This window comes from Equus asinus, chromosome 3 (assembly GCF_041296235.1).
Source record: "Equus asinus isolate D_3611 breed Donkey chromosome 3, EquAss-T2T_v2, whole genome shotgun sequence".
Classification (NCBI taxonomy): domain Eukaryota; kingdom Metazoa; phylum Chordata; class Mammalia; order Perissodactyla; family Equidae; genus Equus; species Equus asinus.
The window spans coordinates 55,391,715-55,411,292 of NC_091792.1; the positions used below are offsets into that span (position 1 = coordinate 55,391,715).

The 19,578-nt window shown below is 41.2% G+C and overlaps 1 long non-coding RNA gene across 1 annotated transcript; it reads left to right on the forward strand.

The window, feature by feature from the left end:
* The first annotated feature begins 596 nt into the window (after positions 1 to 596).
* Positions 597 to 17,771, forward strand: LOC123284191 (uncharacterized). Its single transcript, XR_006524987.2, has 3 exons — positions 597 to 678; positions 6,835 to 6,941; positions 14,287 to 17,771. It is a non-coding gene; the product is annotated as an uncharacterized lncRNA (long non-coding RNA).
* The last annotated feature ends 1,807 nt before the right edge of the window (positions 17,772 to 19,578 follow it).

The following is a 19,578-nucleotide window of genomic DNA, read 5'->3' on the forward strand; positions in this document are numbered from 1 at the left end:
ATATCTTTTTACCAGCAGCTCTGGAAACCCAAGAGGCAATAGAATTCTGGGTTCAGAGACTTCAAGTTGTTTAAATCCCATTTGGTGATTTACCAGCTGGGTGTCTTTGGAGGAATTACTTAATCTTTCTGTGCATCAGTTTTCTCACAGGGCTGTTGGCAGGATTAGACAAGAGAATCTCTGATAAGCTCCTCAGCACAGTGGCCTGCACATTGTGAAAGCCCTCCGTGAGTGTTAGCCATTATTATGAGTAGTAAGAATGCTTTCAGCAAACCTTAAGGACTCAGCCTCCAAATATTTTTGGCTAGAGAAACTATTTGGCAACTTTTAAGGCAAATTGTGTCCTTAGTTAATTCATATATGCAACTAAGGATCTTTCTGAGATTGTCTGTTTTGAAAAGGGTTACTCCTGAAAGTTTCTTGAAATTAGCTCAATAAGCTCTGAATACATTTAAATGAGGTATAGACCAGGTTGATTATGAAATGTAACTAGAAATCTGAATGTTACTGGTGACTTCAGCTTCTTTTTTGACTTTGGTTTATGCAATTCCCTCAGATACTTAACACAGACTTACACTTATTTCCTTTGGTGGTAGGAACTTATTTTGTGAAAGGAGTTTGAGTTCTGGGCCAAGGAAAACACTGAAGATGAGGCTTTGCAACCACATTCGTATACAGGTCTGTGATTCTTATAATATTTATTATATTCAGATATTAAAAAAATGCTGAACTAATTTTTGCTCCCTTTCCCATCCGTGGTAACGAAAAATCAAGGAACCAAAACTAACGAGACTTAAAACCATTAAAGCATAGGATGTGGGACAGCGCTGAATTTTCTATTTGGCCTGCCCTGTAGTTGGGTAGGTGAGATGGTCGAGGATGCTGACTGATTATAAGGTACATGATGATTTAGGCCAGGTAGAGAGGCAGAGAAGTGGCCCATCAGGGCAGACTAATGGAACGCGGGGGACGTGAGGGTTGTGGCTAGAAAATGCAAGGCAGAAAATGGCCATTGTAGTGGGAAAGAGACAGGCAAGGGTTTAGTTGGGGAGAGCTTAGCTCACAATCAGAAGCTGAAAAGTAAAGATAAAACTGATTGCCAGAGAAATCAGACAGACTGAACTTTGAATTTGTCAGGAGAAGGAATTCTGCTGAGGGAGTAAGATGAATGAGCAAGGGTCACAGCTCAGTGCTGCCTTTTTAAAGGCTTGGCTGAGGACTGCCAGAGGATAGAATTAAAGACACCAGATTTTCTGGATTTAATCATTCCTGAACATTCGTAGAATACTTACTCTGCGCGACGAACTGTAATAAATTTAAAAAGATAACTAAGGCAAGTCACTGCTCTGGAAGAGCAAGTGTTTGTCTCTTGAGGGGTTAACAATTTCATGTAATTCAGCATCCAGAGCAGGAGGTACAAGCTGCTTAGGAAAGCAGAGAGAAGGTGCTGATTGTGTCCCACGGACAGAGTTCTCACTTGGGTTAGAAACATAAGCTTCTTGTCCTCTCATCTTCCTCTTATCATGCTGGCCATGCTCACAGTCTGAAATCAAACCGTCACATACACAGGCTAATTGTTGTTCTCTACTACTTTCACTTAAAACTTAGAGGTCACAGTAGGAATACGTTTTCCTCACTTGACAGATTTATCACAGAGCCTTTTCCATAATCTGTGAGGGAATCAAGCTTCAGAACACCAAATTTGTTCAAAGAAATTTTGCCAATGTTCCTAATTTTCATACTTTGGGGCTAGACTGTTGAGCCAGTTTTGAGTGGAAAATGGAGAAGGAAAATGTGTGTATTTATTGGGGAGTGGGTGAGAAAGTATGTTATTATCTCTTGTTGTGTGACAAGTTATCCTAAAACTTAGCGGCTGTGTTAGTCCGCTGGGGCCGCCATAACACAAAACTACAGACTGAGTGGCTTAAACAACAGGAATTTATTTTCTCACGGTTCTGGAAGTCCTAGGTTAAGGTGTTGGCAGGGTTGGTTTCTCCTGAGGCCTCTCTGCTTGGCTTGCAGATGGCTGCCTTCTCACTGTGCCCTCACGTGGCCTTTTCTCTGTGTGTGTGAATCCCTGGTGTTTCTCCTTTGCTTATAATGACACGAGTCGTACTGAATTAGGGCCCCATCCTAACAGCCTCATCTAAGTTTAATGACCTCTTTAAAGGCTCTATCTCTAAATAAGTGACATCGGGGGTAAGGGCTTCAACATAAGAATTTTGGGGGAGACACAATTTGGTCCATAACAGCAGTTAAAACATCAAACATTTATCTCATAATTTCTGTGGGTCGGGAATTCAGGAGCATCTTAGCTGGTGGTTCTGGCTCAGGTTGTCTCAAGAAGTGGCGGTCAAGGTAATGGTCAGGGCTGCAATGATCTCAAAGCTTGCGTGAAACTGGACGGTCTGCTTCCAAAGTGGTTCATTCACATGATGTATTAGTTTCCTAGAGCGGCTGTAAAGAGGTATCAAAAACTGGCTGGCTTAGAACAACAGAAATTTATTGTCTCACAGTTCTGGAGGCTAGAAGAACAAGATCAAGGTGTTAGCAGGATTGGTTTTTTCTGAGAGCTCTGAGGCAAGATCTATTCCATGCCTTTCTCCTAGATTTTGGTGGTCTTCTGCCAATCTTTGACATGTCTTAGCTTGTAGTTACATCACCCTGACCTCTGCCTTTGTCTTCACAGGGAGTTCTCCCTGTGTGCATGTCTCTGTCTGAACTTCCCATTTTCATAAAGATACTAGTCATTATTGGACTGGGGCTTACCTTAAGGATCTCATTTTAACTTGATTGCGTCTGTAAAGACTCCATCTTCGGATAAGGTCACACACATTATTAAGTACTTGGGGTTAAGACTAGCGTATCTTTTTTTGAGGAGACACAATTTAGCCCATAACACGTGACTATGGGCAGAAGACCTCTTGCTGGTTATTGGTAGGAGATCCAGTTCCCTTCCACATGTACCTCTCTGTAGAGTTGCTTGAATGTCCTCATGACATGGACAGCTGTCTTCCCTCAGGTTGAGTGACCCAAGAGAGAAAGGATAAGGTCTCGATGCCTTTTGTGACAGAAATCACACTGCCGCTCTGCCATATTCTATTCATTAGAAGTGACTTTTTAACTCCAGTCCACTCACAATGGGAGGGGAATCAGGCTCTACCTTTTGAAGGAAGGAATGTCACATAATTTGGAAATATTTTAAAACCCATAGAAGGGAAGCAGGGTTAGGTCAAATTAGAAATATTGTTGAGGGTAGTGTAATAAGATTAAGGCAGTAATCAAATCATAGAGATCTTACCTGTCGTAAATACTAGAGTTAGGCACTGAACACCCAAGAAAGGAGGAATCGAATAGTTTGATAGCTAAGGTTATTATCAGGGAAACTAAACAAAAGAGGTGATTATGTATGAAAAGAGAAACAATTCTTCTGAGGGAGAAAGTTGTACCAGCAAGGCTGACTTTTTAATTTCCAATATTGTATTTTTCAGTTCTATAATTGTCATTTGGTTCTTTATAAAGTTTCTGTTTTTTTCTGTTGAGATTAACTATCTTCATTCATTGTGAGCATGTTTTCCTGGAACATTCTAGGCCAAGGAAAACACTAAAGGATAGCTTTTGTGCTAGTTATAATAGTTGGTTTAGCATAATTGTAATAGTTGCTTTCGAATCTTTATCTGCTACTTCAAACATTTGGGTCATCTCAGAGTTAATTTCCTTTGTCTTTTTTTACTGAGACTAAGTCATATTTTCCTGGTCCTTTATACGTTGAGTAATTCTGAATTTGCCTCAGCATTATGTATGCTGTAGAGACCCTGAATTCTGTTATATTCCTCCAAAGTGTGTTGAGGTTTTTGTTTTAGTAGGCAATCAGCTTTGTTGGAATCAAAGTGTAATTTCTACCTCTTGGGCAGCAGTTCAAATCTCAGTTCAGCTCTTTTATCTTTGGCTGGGGTGCTTTGAGTATTCTCTGTTCATGCACGGTTCAAAGATCAGCAAAAGATTTGAGTGAGTTTATACATAGAATTTAGGATGTCCCCTCTCAGCCTTTATTCTTTATTGGGTTTTGCCCTTCACTTTTCAGTGCCTGCTCTTGCCTTAAACTCTATCCTTTCATTCTTTAGACCAGAGAGACTACAGATTTTCCATTAGAGTTAACTGCCCCCATGAAGTATGGATTTTGGCCTGTTCTTGTGCTGGAAGCTGTAAAAATGGAATCTCTTCTTCCAAGTATAGATTCCCTCCAGATTCTGTGGGCTTTTGTTCACTCTCCAGAGACTTCAGTTTTTCTTTTTATCTTTTCCTTCCTCTTTCCCTCTCTTTCTTCTTCCCTCCCTCCTTCTCTTCCATTTTATATTTTGTGCAGAACTGTTATTTGTTATCTGCAGAAGATTTGGGTCCAGGAAGAGCATACCTGGTTATATCCGAAGCGGAAACCTATTGCTGTGGACTTTTTAAATGGTTGGGAAGTAGTGTAGTGTAGTGGGTGATTATAGCTTTGGAATCAGACCCCCTGGTTTCAGATCTTAGCCTTACTACCTCCACTCTGTGTGTCCTTGGACAAATTACTTAACCTCTTTATATCTAAGTCCCCAGCCTGTAAAATAGGATAAAAAGATGTTACCTATCTCACAGGATTATTTTGAAAATTAAATGCATATAGTTTGCTTTTCGGTGTCTAACATAATAAATGCCTAATAAATGTCAGCTGCTTTCATTCTTATTATCAACAATATTAATAATGATAAAAGGGGCAATTAGAATATTCTGAGAAATCCTACTTAAGAAGACTTTATCTCAAGAATTTCTCTCAAGCTCAAGGGGATTAAATTTACTATATTAAAAAGAATTATTAAATATTGATTTCACTCATATGTGGAAGATAAACAAAAACATGGATAAAGAGAACAGATTAGTGGTTACCAGAGGGGAAGGGAGCTGGGGGTGGGTGGGTGAGAGGGGTAAAGGGGCACATATGTATGGTGATGGATAAAAACTAGACTATTGATGGTGAGCATGAGGTAGTCTATACAGAAACTGATAAATAATAATGTACCTTTGAAATTGCACAATGTTATAAACTTTTATGACCTCAACAAAATAATTGATAAAAGAAAGACTTATTAAATGCTTACCAAGTGCAAACTGTGGGCTGAGTTTACTAAGAGAAATAACATATGTTCCTATTTTGGGTGAGCAAGTATATATGTGGGTATATTTGGTGGGTCCTAAAAGTCAACAAATAATGATAGAACAATGTGAAAAGTATAAAGCATCGGAGCACAGTGCATATATAAAGCACAGAGATGAGAGTAATTAATTTTAAAGGAGACATTCGTCCCTCACTCAACACATTTACCACGGACTTTACCCATGATCTGAAAGAGATGTAAGTTTTATGCGACCAAGTTTACTAGTAAGCATTCTGAGTTTAAATTCTGTAGTAAAGAGAGATGCATATTTTTATCTTACCTACCCAGCTTTTAGATCTACCATATAGACATAAACTCAGAAAAGAAGTAGGAATTGTTGTCCTGTTGACTTTTTTTGGGCAAAAAGAAGTATGCAGGTGGCAGCTGAAACAAGGTTCAAACAGATTGTAAGGTATTGTTCTTTTTGGCAAGTTGAGGCCCCCAGGGCAAAGACAGATTTGACAAATATTTGTTTGGCATTTTCTGTGCACCACTGCTTTAACAGGCACTGGTAAGGGCTGAGAAGAAAGGCACAATGTGTCTGATAATATATACTGGCATAGTAATGTGGTCTTGGGGGTCCAAGGAAGATAGTCCTGCAAGGAGGTGATGTTTCCACTGAGATCTAAAGGCTGAGTGGAAGTAGGCAAAGATAGAGGAGATGAGGGGAGGGAGCACTCCCAGCAGCAGGAACAGAATTTGCAAAGGTTTCCTGGATGAAGGAAGCATGGTATATTGAAGGAAGTGAAAGGAGGCTAGAAATTGAAGAGTTGAGACGTAAGAGAAGAAACTAGGGAGATGGCCAGAGGTCACATCGTACTGGTCCTTGTAAGCTGTGGTCAAGGTTTTAGCCCTTATCCCAAGAGTAAGGGAAAACTTTTGAGAGTTTAAGTTGGAGGATAGAGGTAGGGACAGAGGTGGTGTAGGAGGTACAGAGGGTTGGAGGGGGCAATATGATAAGTGCATTTCGTCTTCAACATACAGGATGGATTAGAGAAGACAAAAATAGATGAAGGGAGATCAATTAGGAGATTATTGTAATATTCCAGATGGAAGTTGACTTTATTTTGACGGAGAATTGGTTATGATGGTGGAAATTGAGAGAATTGGACAGATTAGAAAGTAAAATTGACAGTACTTGGTGGATTGGGAAAGGATTCAAGGGAGAAGGAAGTGACAAAAATGATTTCTAGGTTCCTGTTTGGCCGAGCTAAGTGGACAGGGGAATTATTTACTGTGTTAGGGATTACAGGAAGAGGTTAGATTTGGGTGGTTCTACTGTGAGTTTAGAAGGAATTACAATGCTCCTATTATTTTTCCAGATATCAGAATACCAGGGTAAAGAATGGTGGACATTGTAATCACAAATGTATTGAGTGGATTCGGTGAGAATGTAGAACAGGATTTGCATTAGTATTTCTTGCTGGTTTGGGCAAGTAATAGAATGGTGGCAATAAAGGAGAAAAGAAGAAACATGACCATATTTATTTTCAGAGATGAACTAAGCTACCAGCCGACATCAGTGTTTGTGGGGAGCACTTGACTGAATGGAAGGGGAAATGGAGTAATGTGATCCCCAGTCAGGCTGAGAAAATATTCACTTCATTTCCCTGTCTTTCTATTCTGTCTTCAAACTCTCTAGGGTAGTGTACCCTCTCTCAGAAGGGGTTAAGACCTGTGGCTCCACTTGGACTTCCCAAAGCATATATCTGTGCATGTTTAGCCTGAAGACTTGGCTTGAGTGATAAGGTAAGGTGGTGATGATTAAATGAGCACACTTTGAGTAGAGAGAGTTCCTAATTTTCAAGGGATGGTGGGCAAAAGTTAGGTTTTTGGCTGATTGTATGAAACTTAATATTTTGTCCCTCTAGAACCAATGTTATAAATAGTGATTGAATTTTGTAATTCAATTAAAATATATTCTGAGTTGAAACTTGGATTTGTGGGAAATATATCTGATCAGGTTTGATATAGTATAACCTGAGGAAATTTGATTGCCTTCTGTGTCATTATTTCAAAAGGTGTTTAGTAAGCACTTTATATTTTCTAGGTACATGTTGGGCCCTGGGGATATACTAGTGAACATGACAGAGACAGTCCATGCTTTTGTGGAGTTTACATGTTAAACATAGAACTAAAAGTATGTTGAGAAGTAGAAGGTGAAAAAGAAGAGGTGAGAAAGTTGAGGAGCCTAACGATGTTTGTATGACTGGAGTTGAGAGAGTAATGAAGAAGGTGCTGAGCGTTGGCTTTGGGGAGGCAGGCTGGCTAGATGACAGAAGGGTTTGTTATCCATGTTGAAGATATGGACTTTATCCTAATTGCAATAGATGTGTTTTATTCAAGAGTGGCATGTTCATACTTGTGTTTTTAGAATCACTCTGGCTACTGAGTAGGAGATGGATTGGAGAAGCGCAAAAATAAGCACGTGTAGCCAGTTAGGTGTTTTTTATAGTAATGAGATGAGAGATGACAGAGGCTTGTATGAGACGGTGGGAGGGGGAATGGAGGCAACAAATGGATTTGAGAGACACTCAATGGATAGAATAAAGTTTTATGATAGATTGACGTGGAGAGGGAGAAGCCAAGGATAAGTAAGCGTATTAATTTCCTATGACTGCCATAACAAATTATCAGAAACTGAGTGGCTTAAAACAAGAGAAATTTATTCTCTCACAGTTCTGGAAGCTAGAGGTCCAAAATCAAGATTAAGCAGAGCCATGCACCCTCTAACGGCTTTAGGGAGAATCCTTCTTGCTCTTTCCAGCTTCTGGTGGTTGCTGGCATTCCTTGTCCTTCCTTAGCTTGGAGCTGTAGTACTATGATTTCTGTCTCTGTCTTCACGTGGCCTTCTTTCCTCTGTGTGTCCCTGTGTTTCCCCCTATATGGACACCAATCATTGAATTTAGAGCCCACTCTAATTCAGTATGACCTCATCTTAACTTGATTACATCTGCGAAGGCCCTATCTACAAATAAGATCACATTCACAGGTTCTGCATAGACATGAATTTTGGGGGATACTGTTCAACCCACTATGGTCAGTGACTAAAGGAGCTTAAAATATTATAGTTTGAGAGATAAGGGACAAAAATAGGTTTACAGTGAGAAAGATGACAGAGGAAGAGATTGTTTTGAGAAGGACTGAATGTTACTGAGTGGACAAACTTACATCTCTAACCTCAGAACTCCAGGTCATATAGCTAATTGCCACTGAATGTCACCCCAGGATGCTTTCCAGGTCTCTCAATTTCAACATGTCCAAACATGAACCATGCTGCTTTCCCCAAACCTTTCTCCCAGTGTTTCTCATCTTAGGAAATCGTACCATTATGTAGCCAGTTGATCAAGCCAGAACATTCTAACAAGAACCCTCCTGAAATTATATCTTGAAAGTGTCTGCTTCTCTCTAGCTGCCGTTGACAGCCTACAAGTCACTCTCATATCTGTCTCTCGTAGCCTCTATACCAGCTTCCCCATATCTACTATAATCACACAGCAGCCAAAGTAAACTTTTTGAAATGCAAATTTGATTCTATTTCTTTTCACTTAAAGTCTTTCAGTGACTTCATTAGGAATCCAGAGTAAAATCTTAAGATCAACAGTAAAATGTTTAAAACGGCCTTTGAGCTTCTACATGATCTAGCTACTGTTGACCCCTCCAGGTTCTTCTCTCACTACTTTCTCTCCCACTCTCTTGCTCTAATACACTGGCCTTCTAACAGATCTTCCAATACACCAAGCTTCTTCCTCCATCATCACTTTGCACATGCTGTTTTCTCTCCTGGAAACTCCACTCTTCGCTGAACTTTCTAACTTTTCCTTTGGAGTGCTATTCCCAACTAGAATTTAGTAATTACCATTGAAATTATGCGTTATATTTATATTTCTTCTGCAAAACAGTAAAGCCCATGAGAGTAGGTATCATGTTTATTTTGCTAACCATTGAAAAGTGCTACTAATTTGCACAACGTTCTAGGTGAATGGAGCCTTCTGGAGTCATGCGATGGAGTGATTTTGCCCACTTGCATAGTGCCTGTCTCATAAGGAATGCTCATTAAATATTTTTTGGAATGACTGAGTCAATTAATGAATGAATCAGAAGATACTAGAAGTAATAGAATTGGTTGAGCTCCACCAGGGAGAAAAAGACAGAGCCTTAAGGTGCTCTAAAATGTAAGGGTCATGTACAGTAGAAAAAGTTAGCAAAGGAAGCAGATATTGCCAGTGAGGAGGAAAATCATCAAGACAATGTGGTAGCCCATATAGTAAAGGGAGAAAGAACTTAGAGGAGGGAGAGAGTAGTGGTCAAGATGTCAAATGCGCAGAGTGGTCAATCAAGATAAAACAGAGAAGTCTTTTTAATGATGAGAAGTCATTGCTGAACTTGACCTGGATAATTTTGTGGAGCATTTGGTGCAGAAGGAAGATTGAAGTAGGTTGAAAATGAGTAGGGTATTAGCAAATGAGATAGTAGCTCTTTCAAGGAGATTAATTAAGGAGGAAGAGAGAGATTGAGCAATAACTATAGGTTGATTTGGGGGTAGAAAGAGGTTTTTAGTTCAGAGCAAGATGGCCTTAGATGGAAGGTAGGATGATTTTTGTTGGGAAAGGCAATTATGCACAGCTTCTCACCCCTTACATGGCCATAAGCGTGGCCTTGGCCTTGGAACATTTCCCTGCAAAGAGATTAATAGCTCTCTGAGCCTGGGCTGGGCTTATCACCTTGTGAGGGAGAATGTTTCCCTGTTCCGAGCTTAATGTATACTCCTTTGTTTTGCTTAAGCTTCAATGGCCCTCTAGCATGCCCCCAGCGTTCTGTGTTTCAGACCCTATGGGGGAGGACACCTTTCACTGCAGCATGAAGCGGGGTCTGTGCAGTCACTCCCCCTTTTGGGCTGCCAATTGGATGCGCTGGCCACCGGGGCCAACGTGTTGCAAGGGACTGGATCTTGCGCACTCTCTCTCTCCTCCCACTGTAAGTCAATGCTGTACCACTTGAGCCTGGTGTGCATGTTGTCTGTTCTCAGTGACCTTGAATCACAGACTGATCTCTTCTTTAGGTGGCACTTATCTGCCTTTTAAACTTCATTGCTCAGCCTGGACACCCAGTGAACACTGAAACACTTTTTCTTTTGTAAATGGGTGTGGAATTAGGAGGAAAATATTGCTTCAGATATAGGAGAGTTTATCTGTTGATTTTTCTAGAGAAGTAGGAAGTCCTATGCTGAGAGAGAAGGAAGAAGTGGAAGGATTGGGGTTTGATGAGAAGGAAGAATATTTAAATACTCGTTACAGAGACTAGAGAAACATTGTAGCATTGCTGGTCAGTGTTACAGGCCCATTTGAGGCTGGGAACTACAGGTGGAGATCAATCTACACTGTTAATGAAGTTTGTTTTTATCAACATTTAGCACTGAGGCTGCAGACAAAAGAATGATAGAGAAATCCATTCAGGACTTGAGTTTTTGCATGTGGATGCAATGAGAGACCTGTACAGCAAGAGAGTTTAGAACATTAGAAAGAACAGAGTTGAGATTGTACCTGAGAAGCGTAAAGGGGGAAGCATTGAAATGAAGCAGGTGATCGATGAAGAGAAAGTAGAAAGTTCTATGGACTGGAGGTGCCCTGGAAGTTGAAGAACCCATGTGCTAAGAGTCATGTTAGTGTGCTGGAAAAATGAGAGATTGTGGGCAGAGAATGAGATGTCTGAATTAGTGATATCAGAGATAGAGTGCTTCCAGGTGATGACAAGGTTCAGAGAGTGTCTGTAGAGTGGTGGTTGAAGAGATGGAAGAGACGAAGTCAAGAATATGACAAGTCAGGGAACATGAGAAATCGTTTGTCCACATGGATAGTAAAGTCATCCAGGATGATAGCAGGACTTGGCGTGGAAGGAATACTTTGAGCTGGATGCCATTGTCAATGAAGGAGGTTGGTATATGACAGAGGCAGGAAAGGTGGAGGTAGAGTATGCATGGAGATAGAATACATACCAGATTGTGTGAGTCTCAAGGGAGTGGGAGCTGTTGTAAGAAGGTGTAGGAGTAATGGTGTGGATGTGGTTTTGGGAGAAGGAAGATACAACCTCATTTTCCAATTGTGAGGTAAGTGGGATGTAGGAAGATTATCAGTTTTTACTTGAGAGAGCTACACAGAAACTCATGTCTTCAGTGGGTAGCCAGGTTTCAGTAAAGCCAGAGTTTGGTAAAGCCAGGAAGTGTGGAGCAGAGTTTAAAGATCTAAGGGAGTTAATGATGACCCAGTCATCCCAGAGTCTCGGGAAAGGGGAAGATGGGTTGTCTGAAGAAGTCATATAGAGTGTTTCAGTGATGAGAGTGTTGGAGAGAGTAAATAACCAAAATATTTTAATTTTGGACAGGAATCAAGGAAAACAATGATGTCTGTCTTGGTGGTTAGTACTTAGATATCCTCTGAAGCAGTGCTTCTCAAAGCATGGTCCATAGGCCACTTGCATCAGAATCACTTAGGGGCTTATTGAAAATCCAGATTCCTGGGCTCTGCCACTTACCAACTAAATTAGAATATGACAGCATTAGCGGGGTGAGAAGGGTTGGGGGAGTTGGTGGTGTGACGAGAAGATGCTAGGGAATCTATATTTTCTAAGCTTCCTTTTACAAGTGCTGTAAGAATGCCAAGACTCTGGAGAATAGTGGGCACATAATTCAAGAGAGGATGCTTGGACCACTGGGTGGTGGAGTGGAGTAGGGTAGTCACCAGTGGTGAGCCAGAGAGTACAATGAGTCAGTCCTGATATTAAATGACCATGGATTGGACAAGACTGGGGTTTTTAGTTATACTGGACTGAACATTTAATAGCTGAAAATGGTACTATCCTTAAAGCCAAAATGCCCAAAAAGCTTTGGGATCTGCCCCAGATATTATCATGAGGCAGAGGAGGGGTATCACACAGAATCTGTTTGAAGGCAGTAGAGGAGAAAAGCAAATCTGCTTCCTAAATGTAATCTCCTCAGGTTTAGCTCCTTCAATAAACTTGCTATAATTTCGTTACTTCAAGGTCTCTCCCCTCCCCAATTAAGGTTTGACCAGTGGTTCTGTGGCCACTTGAAAGATTTCATCTGATTTATGACCTTTCCAGAAAATCAAATCCTAACCTTTTACATTCTATCCAGTTTCTAGAATTGATAGACTAATGTCAATCCAGTTGACTTGTGCTGGCTCTTGCCTGGTGGAAGGTGATTTTTGTGACTTCTGGCAACCTCCCAATACTGAACTTAGGGCACCAGCAATGAGTATTTTGGTTGGAGCTCTAGAGGAGTTTGCTCTTTTTGCACCAATATCTCAGCTATTAATGGACCAGTAAGAGAGACATCTCTCTGTGGTTGTGTGTGGAAACCTATCCTTTATAATGCCCCAGGATATTTGTAAGACCAAAGCTTGGTGAGGGGGGAGGGACTCCTAGTCAGTGGTGGCTAGGAAAAAAATCCAGCTGTACTTGGGGTGCTAAGGCAGAGTTTACTGGACCGGAACACATATAGGTCACTATTATGTAACTGCTATGTAGTTATAATATAACTATTATATGTGAGCTCATCTAGGACACTAAAAGTTTGTGTCTTCGTAGTACAGTTGTGTGCCACATTGACAATGTTTTGGTCAATAACAGACCACATATATGACAGTGGTCCCATAAGATTAGTACCATATATTCTGGCTGTGTAGTAGGCTATACCATCTAGTTTTGTGTAAGTACACTCTGTGATGTTCACACAACAACAAAATTGCCTAATCGTGCATTTCTCAGAACATACCCCTGTCGTTAAGAGACCCATGACTGTACTAACATTGCTTCCTGTGTATAGTATACTCTTAGACTATAGCAAGGAGTATTTCTCTAGTTTCTCTCTACATGGATATAGATTGTTAGAAGAATGGCACATGGTGATGGAGAACATTTCATTCACACAGCTGTGATCTCTTAACTGAGAAAATGGAAGAGACATTATTAAGGCAAATGTAGACCCAGGGAGCTGTAGAATTGAAGTAGTGGCTCTCAGGCAACTCTGCGTGAAGTATATCAGGCTACTGACCCTAATGAGGCTCCTGAGAACTCATCTTAGGGGTATGTAACTGACAACTATTTGTCATGATGTCCCCTTCTTCTGGAGCATATGGCCACCCAGCTTTGACTCTGTTTTTCAGCTTCCTTTGTGACTAAGTGTGGTCATGTGACCAAGTTCTTACCAATGGAAGGTGAACAAAAAGAGATGTGCTTAAAACAAAGTTGCTTACTCTGGACTGCCTTTTTTCCCATCACATGAGTTGGGTAATAGACATACCTGTGACTCAATTTCAACCATGTAGATGAGGACAACCCTGTCACACAAGGGTCCACAAACTGCACACCATGGGCCAAACTGGCCCTTGATCTGTTTTTGAACTATTTTTATGTTTTAAATGGTGGAAAAAACTGAGAAAGAAAGAGTACTATTTCATGACACATGAAAATTATATGAAATTAATTGCAGAAGGGTCCGCTAGACCACTCCCATTGAAAGGACACCCAGTAATCTCTTTTGCCCATTTCCAAGTTTTTCACAGATTTTCCTGACACTATGGAACTGTGACTCTTGTGTGTTTCCCAATCTTTCGTTTTGTGAATGGAAGTTTTATTTTTTTTTGTGTTTCTGATCCTGCTCCACCATTTATGAGAATGTGGAGGGACGATAACTTTTCTTTTGGTTTGTAGGTCTCTGGACTGTACATCACTTGGATATTCTGGACTTTGAGCTGGAGGTCCAGCTGGGATCCTGGATTGTGTCCTTAGGGGAGATATTCTGTGTGGAACAAGGGCACTGACAGAATTTAGATGGCCAGAGAAATAGACAGTGACAAGCTTCTGACTTTTACCCTGTTCTTTTCTTTCCTTTATGATGGACGCATGGCAGCCAATTACAAACTTTATTACCCAACTTTCTTTGCAGCTAGATGTGGCTTGGTGACTAAATTCTCACCAATGAAATGTGAATAAAGATGCATAAAACTTTGCTGTACTTTCTTAAAAGGAAATTGCTGGCCCTAGATTTCTTTCTTTTCTCTTTCCTCTGATTTAGGAATGGAGGTGCCTGCGAACCAGTGTCAGCCCTACAGATGAAGACAATTCTTGGAGTGTGTCAGAAAAACAATATGGAAGAAGTCATGTCCCTGAAGGATCCATGGAGCAGAGCTACACCACCCGCCTAGACTGGCTGAACTATTACATGAGAGAAAGATGAATATCTATTGTCTTTTTTTCCTTCTTAAAGATGTTATTACTGAAGATTAAACTTCTCCTTAAATTATATAGGAGAGCTTAGAAAGGGATGAAAAGTTCTGATCCCTTCTATGCAACGATCTTGAAAACAATAGCTTTTCTCTTGGAGGAAGAAGGCTATACCTTGTCTAAATGAGCAAGTCTATTCACTGAATTTATTTACTTCCTCACTGTGAGAAATCTCCTCTGACTTGCTCCAAAAGTGGCTTTCAACAGCAAGATACTATCATGGGAATCCTCATGAGGTGATTCTACATAATGTTTTGCAGTTATTTATTATGGGGATATGTTGAAGGACTATAATTCCCTAATTCTGTTCTTTTTCTCTGACAAATCAAGGTGACTGTGTAATTTATTCCCACAACTTTCCAACATTCTTCCATTGAAAGATGAAGGAAGAAGGATGTGAAGGACGAGCATTTTAGAATCTAGATGGAACTGACCCCATCTTGTTTGGCAGTGGGTTAAGAGTCAAATAGCTGAGAGTTTAACTGGAGATGTTGGAACTTGCGTTCAGAGAACAATAAATCTCAGATACCATCCTGTGAAGCTCCCTCTCTGTCAACTACTACAAAGTGTTAATAAATTGAGCATCAAATTTAAATTTACATTAGGATCCTCAAATTGTCTCTAGGAGACATCTTTGAGCAGTTACGGTGTCATCTTGGGGAAGTTCCAAGCCGATGACACACTTTTGAGAAAATTATGCCCCTGATAAATGAAGTGTCAAAGATAAAACTAAGTCCAAAACAAAACTAATAAAGGCTGTTTATTCATAAACTTATGGCAAGGGAACCCATCTGATTCCACTTTTGTTTCAGTAAGAGTTCAAAGGTTTTAGAAAGGAGAGTAATTTTTGCACTGTAAAAAGAGGAAATTTTGAGAGAATGTTTGATTGGCAAGTCTTCTGAGGTAAGGTTTTGGAACTGGAGAAGACTTTCTAATTGTAATTGTAAATCTTTGGGTACATTTGGAAGTCTTGGCTGGCTGCAAGGGGACAAAGGAGCAATTTTAGGACATTTCAAAAGAGGAAAGACTGTTCAATGTTAGGGGCAGAGGGTTTTCTGGGGCCAGCCATTTGTGGAATGAGTGAGGATTGGTGGAGTGCCTTTTTCACTGTAAAAATAAGCTGACTGCCATGGTAGACATTTCCTCAGAAGGAAATGATTATTGAAAGCTAAGGCTCTTTTCTGGAAATTATTCTCCGGCATAATGAAATGTTGCCTTTGGACTCCAGTTAGCAAGTATAATGAAGATGTTTCTGGAATGGCAGGCATCAGAGTGTGAGAAACATCAGAGGTTGTTGGGATGTCAGGATGTCGAGCTTTTGTGGTCACTCCTGTTCTCAAAGTGCACAACCCTTAAGTAGAGATGACAAAGTGCATATGTGTCTGTGATCAGGGTAAGTAGAGCTGGCGTAGTGCAGATCAACTTCTTGAGTCTGCAACAAGAAGATGGGTTAAAAGATTTGCACTGAGGCTAGAGATTTGGGTGCAAAGGTACTTGGCTAGGAGACTCTAGACTAAGGAAACGTGTCAGTCATACTCAGACCAAGTAAGGGCCAGGAAATTCTTCATCTACATTTATCTATGATTTAAGGTAATTCTTGTTATTGAAGTTGGTCAGGCAAAGGAAAGACGAGGAAGTAAAAGTCAGCCTTGTGGGCCAGTGATGCACTTTTTGAAGAAAGACTTGATTTTGGTGCTGGCCAAGGTCCCGGGAGCCAGAAGAGGAGCTCTCCAAACTCCTAAAGGTGTTAACAGAGACAGGTCACTGGAAAGCAGAGTGGGGATATTCTGTTGATAGCCTGAGCCAGTGATCAGGTGATGGAATGTTAGAACCCTATAAAGAGGGGAATTTACCTTTATTACCCTGCCATGATTCAGAGTATGTACTGTGGGACTTTGATAAGGAAGTGAATGTATGCCTAGCATCTTAAATGCCTGGGGCAGTGGAACAAATCTGGGAAAAAACAAAGTGTCCCAGGACAAAAGCTCCCCCTGAGTCCCACTAGAATTGGCACAGGGAAGGCTGCCCACCAGCTTCTGTTCTCCTGGGACTACTTGGGCTCCAGTTGGAAAAGGTGACAGAGATAGAGGAGGTTTGGATTTCAGTAGACCTAGAATTACAGACGGCTGCAGGTGACCACTGCCTCCAAATCATTCTGATTGAATCTGAGCCCCATCCCACCAGGGGATGGAAATGACATTGTGGATTGGGTACCAAAGCCTAACTTGAATGTATGAGTCTGAAAAGGTGCCGTCCTAAAGGAGCAATGGAGGTTAGTGAGGAGGTCAACGTTGCTGCTGTTGTGGGTGTATTAACCACAGCTTTTGTTGTCTGCATTCTGATATTTTGACATCTTGGAGCCTTGCTGACCCTGGAGGGACTTCCCCTCCCAGCATTAGCCAATTCCTAAAGATAGTAAACAACTAGTCCATGAGTGTGCCTTTCAAGTGCAAACCAGCCAGTCTAGAGCCCATGCTCCTTTATTGGGACCACCTCCTTTATTGGGCTTTCAGACTCTGGGCAATAATCACCCCAGGGCCAGGTACCAGATAGCTAGGGACAGCCCCTATGCCCAGAGTCCACTGAAATTATTCAGGCTAGCTAATCTTCAGCCTACTTACTCTGCTTTGCCTGTTCCTTCCCTCAGAAACCACAACAAAGGCTCTTGCCATAGTTTTTTCTCCTCTCCCTCTGCCTCCTGACTGACCCTGGTGCTTCCCCGTGTGGACCCATGCGCATGGCAAGCCCCCTTCTCTTGGGATCTGTGAGTACAACAAACTGTCTTTCCCTGGCAGTCGTCTCCTGATCTGTTGGCCTCACCATACATGAATAATAATAAAAGCTATATTTTAAAGCAGCGGACCCAAAGTAGGAAATAAGCAAGGAATTCTGAGGGGGCAAGATCTAAGTCGTTTAAAGTACTGTTGGCAGCAGGTGGTACCACTTACCTGGATGGCCAGCTTACTCACACTGTATATGCCAGTGCCTCCAGAAAGGTCAAGGCTGACCACAGGCCCCACTCACCAACCTTCACCCTCTTCCTTGGAGTTGTACCTTCTGAACCCCATAAATTAACATCAGAGAGATTTGCTTTTGGAGACTGTCCAAATTCCAAAGAGTGGAAGGAGAGATTAAGAAGGAATATTATAACATTATATAAATTTCAGTTGTACATCATTGTATTTCAACTTCTGTATAGACTGCATCATGTTCACCACCAAAAGTCTGGTTTCCATCTGTCAACATATACATGTCCTCTTTTACTTTTTACTTCTTTCACCCTCTCCCAACCCCCTTCCCCTCTGGTAACCACCAATCTGTTCTCTGTATTTATGTGTCTGTTTGTTTATCTTCCACAGTGAGAGAAATCATATGGTATTTGTCTTTCTTCGTCTGACTTATTTCACTTAGCATAATGCCCTCAAGGTCCATCCATGTTGTCGCAAATGGCAGGCATCTTTTTTTAATGGCTGAGTGGTATTCCATTGTGTGTGTGTGTGTGTGTGTGTGTATATATATATATACACGCCATCTTCTTTGTCCACTCATCCATTGATTACTCTGCCATATTTAATCTTTTTCTGCTTGTATAGCAGCAGGAAGCAGGAAGCAAATCAGCCAGTTTGCTGCACAAAAATGTATCCAGCCAGAGAATTTGATCTGAGTCTCCTCTTTTGGCAGGTTCCTCCAGTCTCTAAGAACAGCTCTTTCAGAGCCCTCACCCTCAATGTGAAGTAAAGCAACTTCCATGGGAAGAGAGGGTAAAAGCCAAGTTCTTGGCCAGAGGCCCCAGCGAACTCCTAGAAATTTTAGTTTTGCCTTCATATAGTCTGGAGGTGGTGATGGGGTGGTGATGTCAGGACTGACTCCGCCACTTTTTCATATTGCCCAGAAGGTGTGCCTGACCGCACCTTACTTCTCTAAGAATACGGGATTATCTTAGTCAGTTCAAGCTGCCATAACAAGATACCACAGTCTGGGTGGCTGAAAAACAGAAATTTATTTTTCACATTTCTGGAGGCAAGAAGTCCGAGAACAGGATGCCAGCATGGTTGGTTTCTGGTGAGAGATCTCTTCCTGGCTTGTAGACAGCTGCCTTCTTGCTGTGGGCTCACCTAGCCTTTCCTAGGTGTATGCATGTGGATGAGAGAGAGCAAGTGCCCTCGTATCTCTTCTTATAAGGACACTTCTTCCATCATGAGGGCCCCACCCTCATGACCTCATTTGACCCTCAAACTTCCCAAAGGCTCTGTCTCCAAATACCGCTGCGTTGAGGGTTAGGGCTTCAACATAGGAATTTGGGAGGACACAGGCCATAGCAGTTTCCCTGGATTTGTCCCTAACCTCCCTTCCCACCTCAACTTACACTCCCCTTCTTATGCAGCTAAGGGAACAACACTCAGTCTTGCTGTGTGTTAAGTGCTTTTGTTCACATTGTTTCCTGGGCAGGAAGTGCCTGATTTTTTTCGTGGTGAAATTCTTCAGGAACCATTATCATCTCCTCCATGAAAGCTTTGAGACCCCTTCACCTATGTCTAGCTTCCATCTGCTTTTGCCCTTAAGCCATCATCTCATTTTCAATTCTTCTTCAAAAAGCCTTTTAGAGTCTATATTCCTTTTACTGTAGCTTCCTGCAGCCTAGCATCCTGTCTTACAACTCTATTGGAACTACTTTCGTTACTGTTACAAGTGATCTCCTCGTTACTAAATTCAGTGTCTTCTTGATCTCTATCCTTTTCAATCTCTTGACAAAATTTGGTACTATTAACAATATTCCATTTCTTAACGCTCTCTCTCACCTTACCTTCTCTCTTACCTCTCTGTTCCTTCTCTTCTTTGCTGTCTCCTGTTCTTCATTCACTCTTTAAACATTTGTATAGTCCAGAGTTCTTTTCTTGGAGCTTCTCTCTTCTCATTCTACTTTTTCTCTCTGGATAATCACTTCTATATCCAAACTTTCAAATACTCATCTCCCATTAATATCCCCAAACTCCTGAAAGTAAAAATAACTCCCTATAACATCACCTTATACAACTATATAAACTCGGAATTGAAGGTCTCCTTCTTATGAAGTAGTTCTACT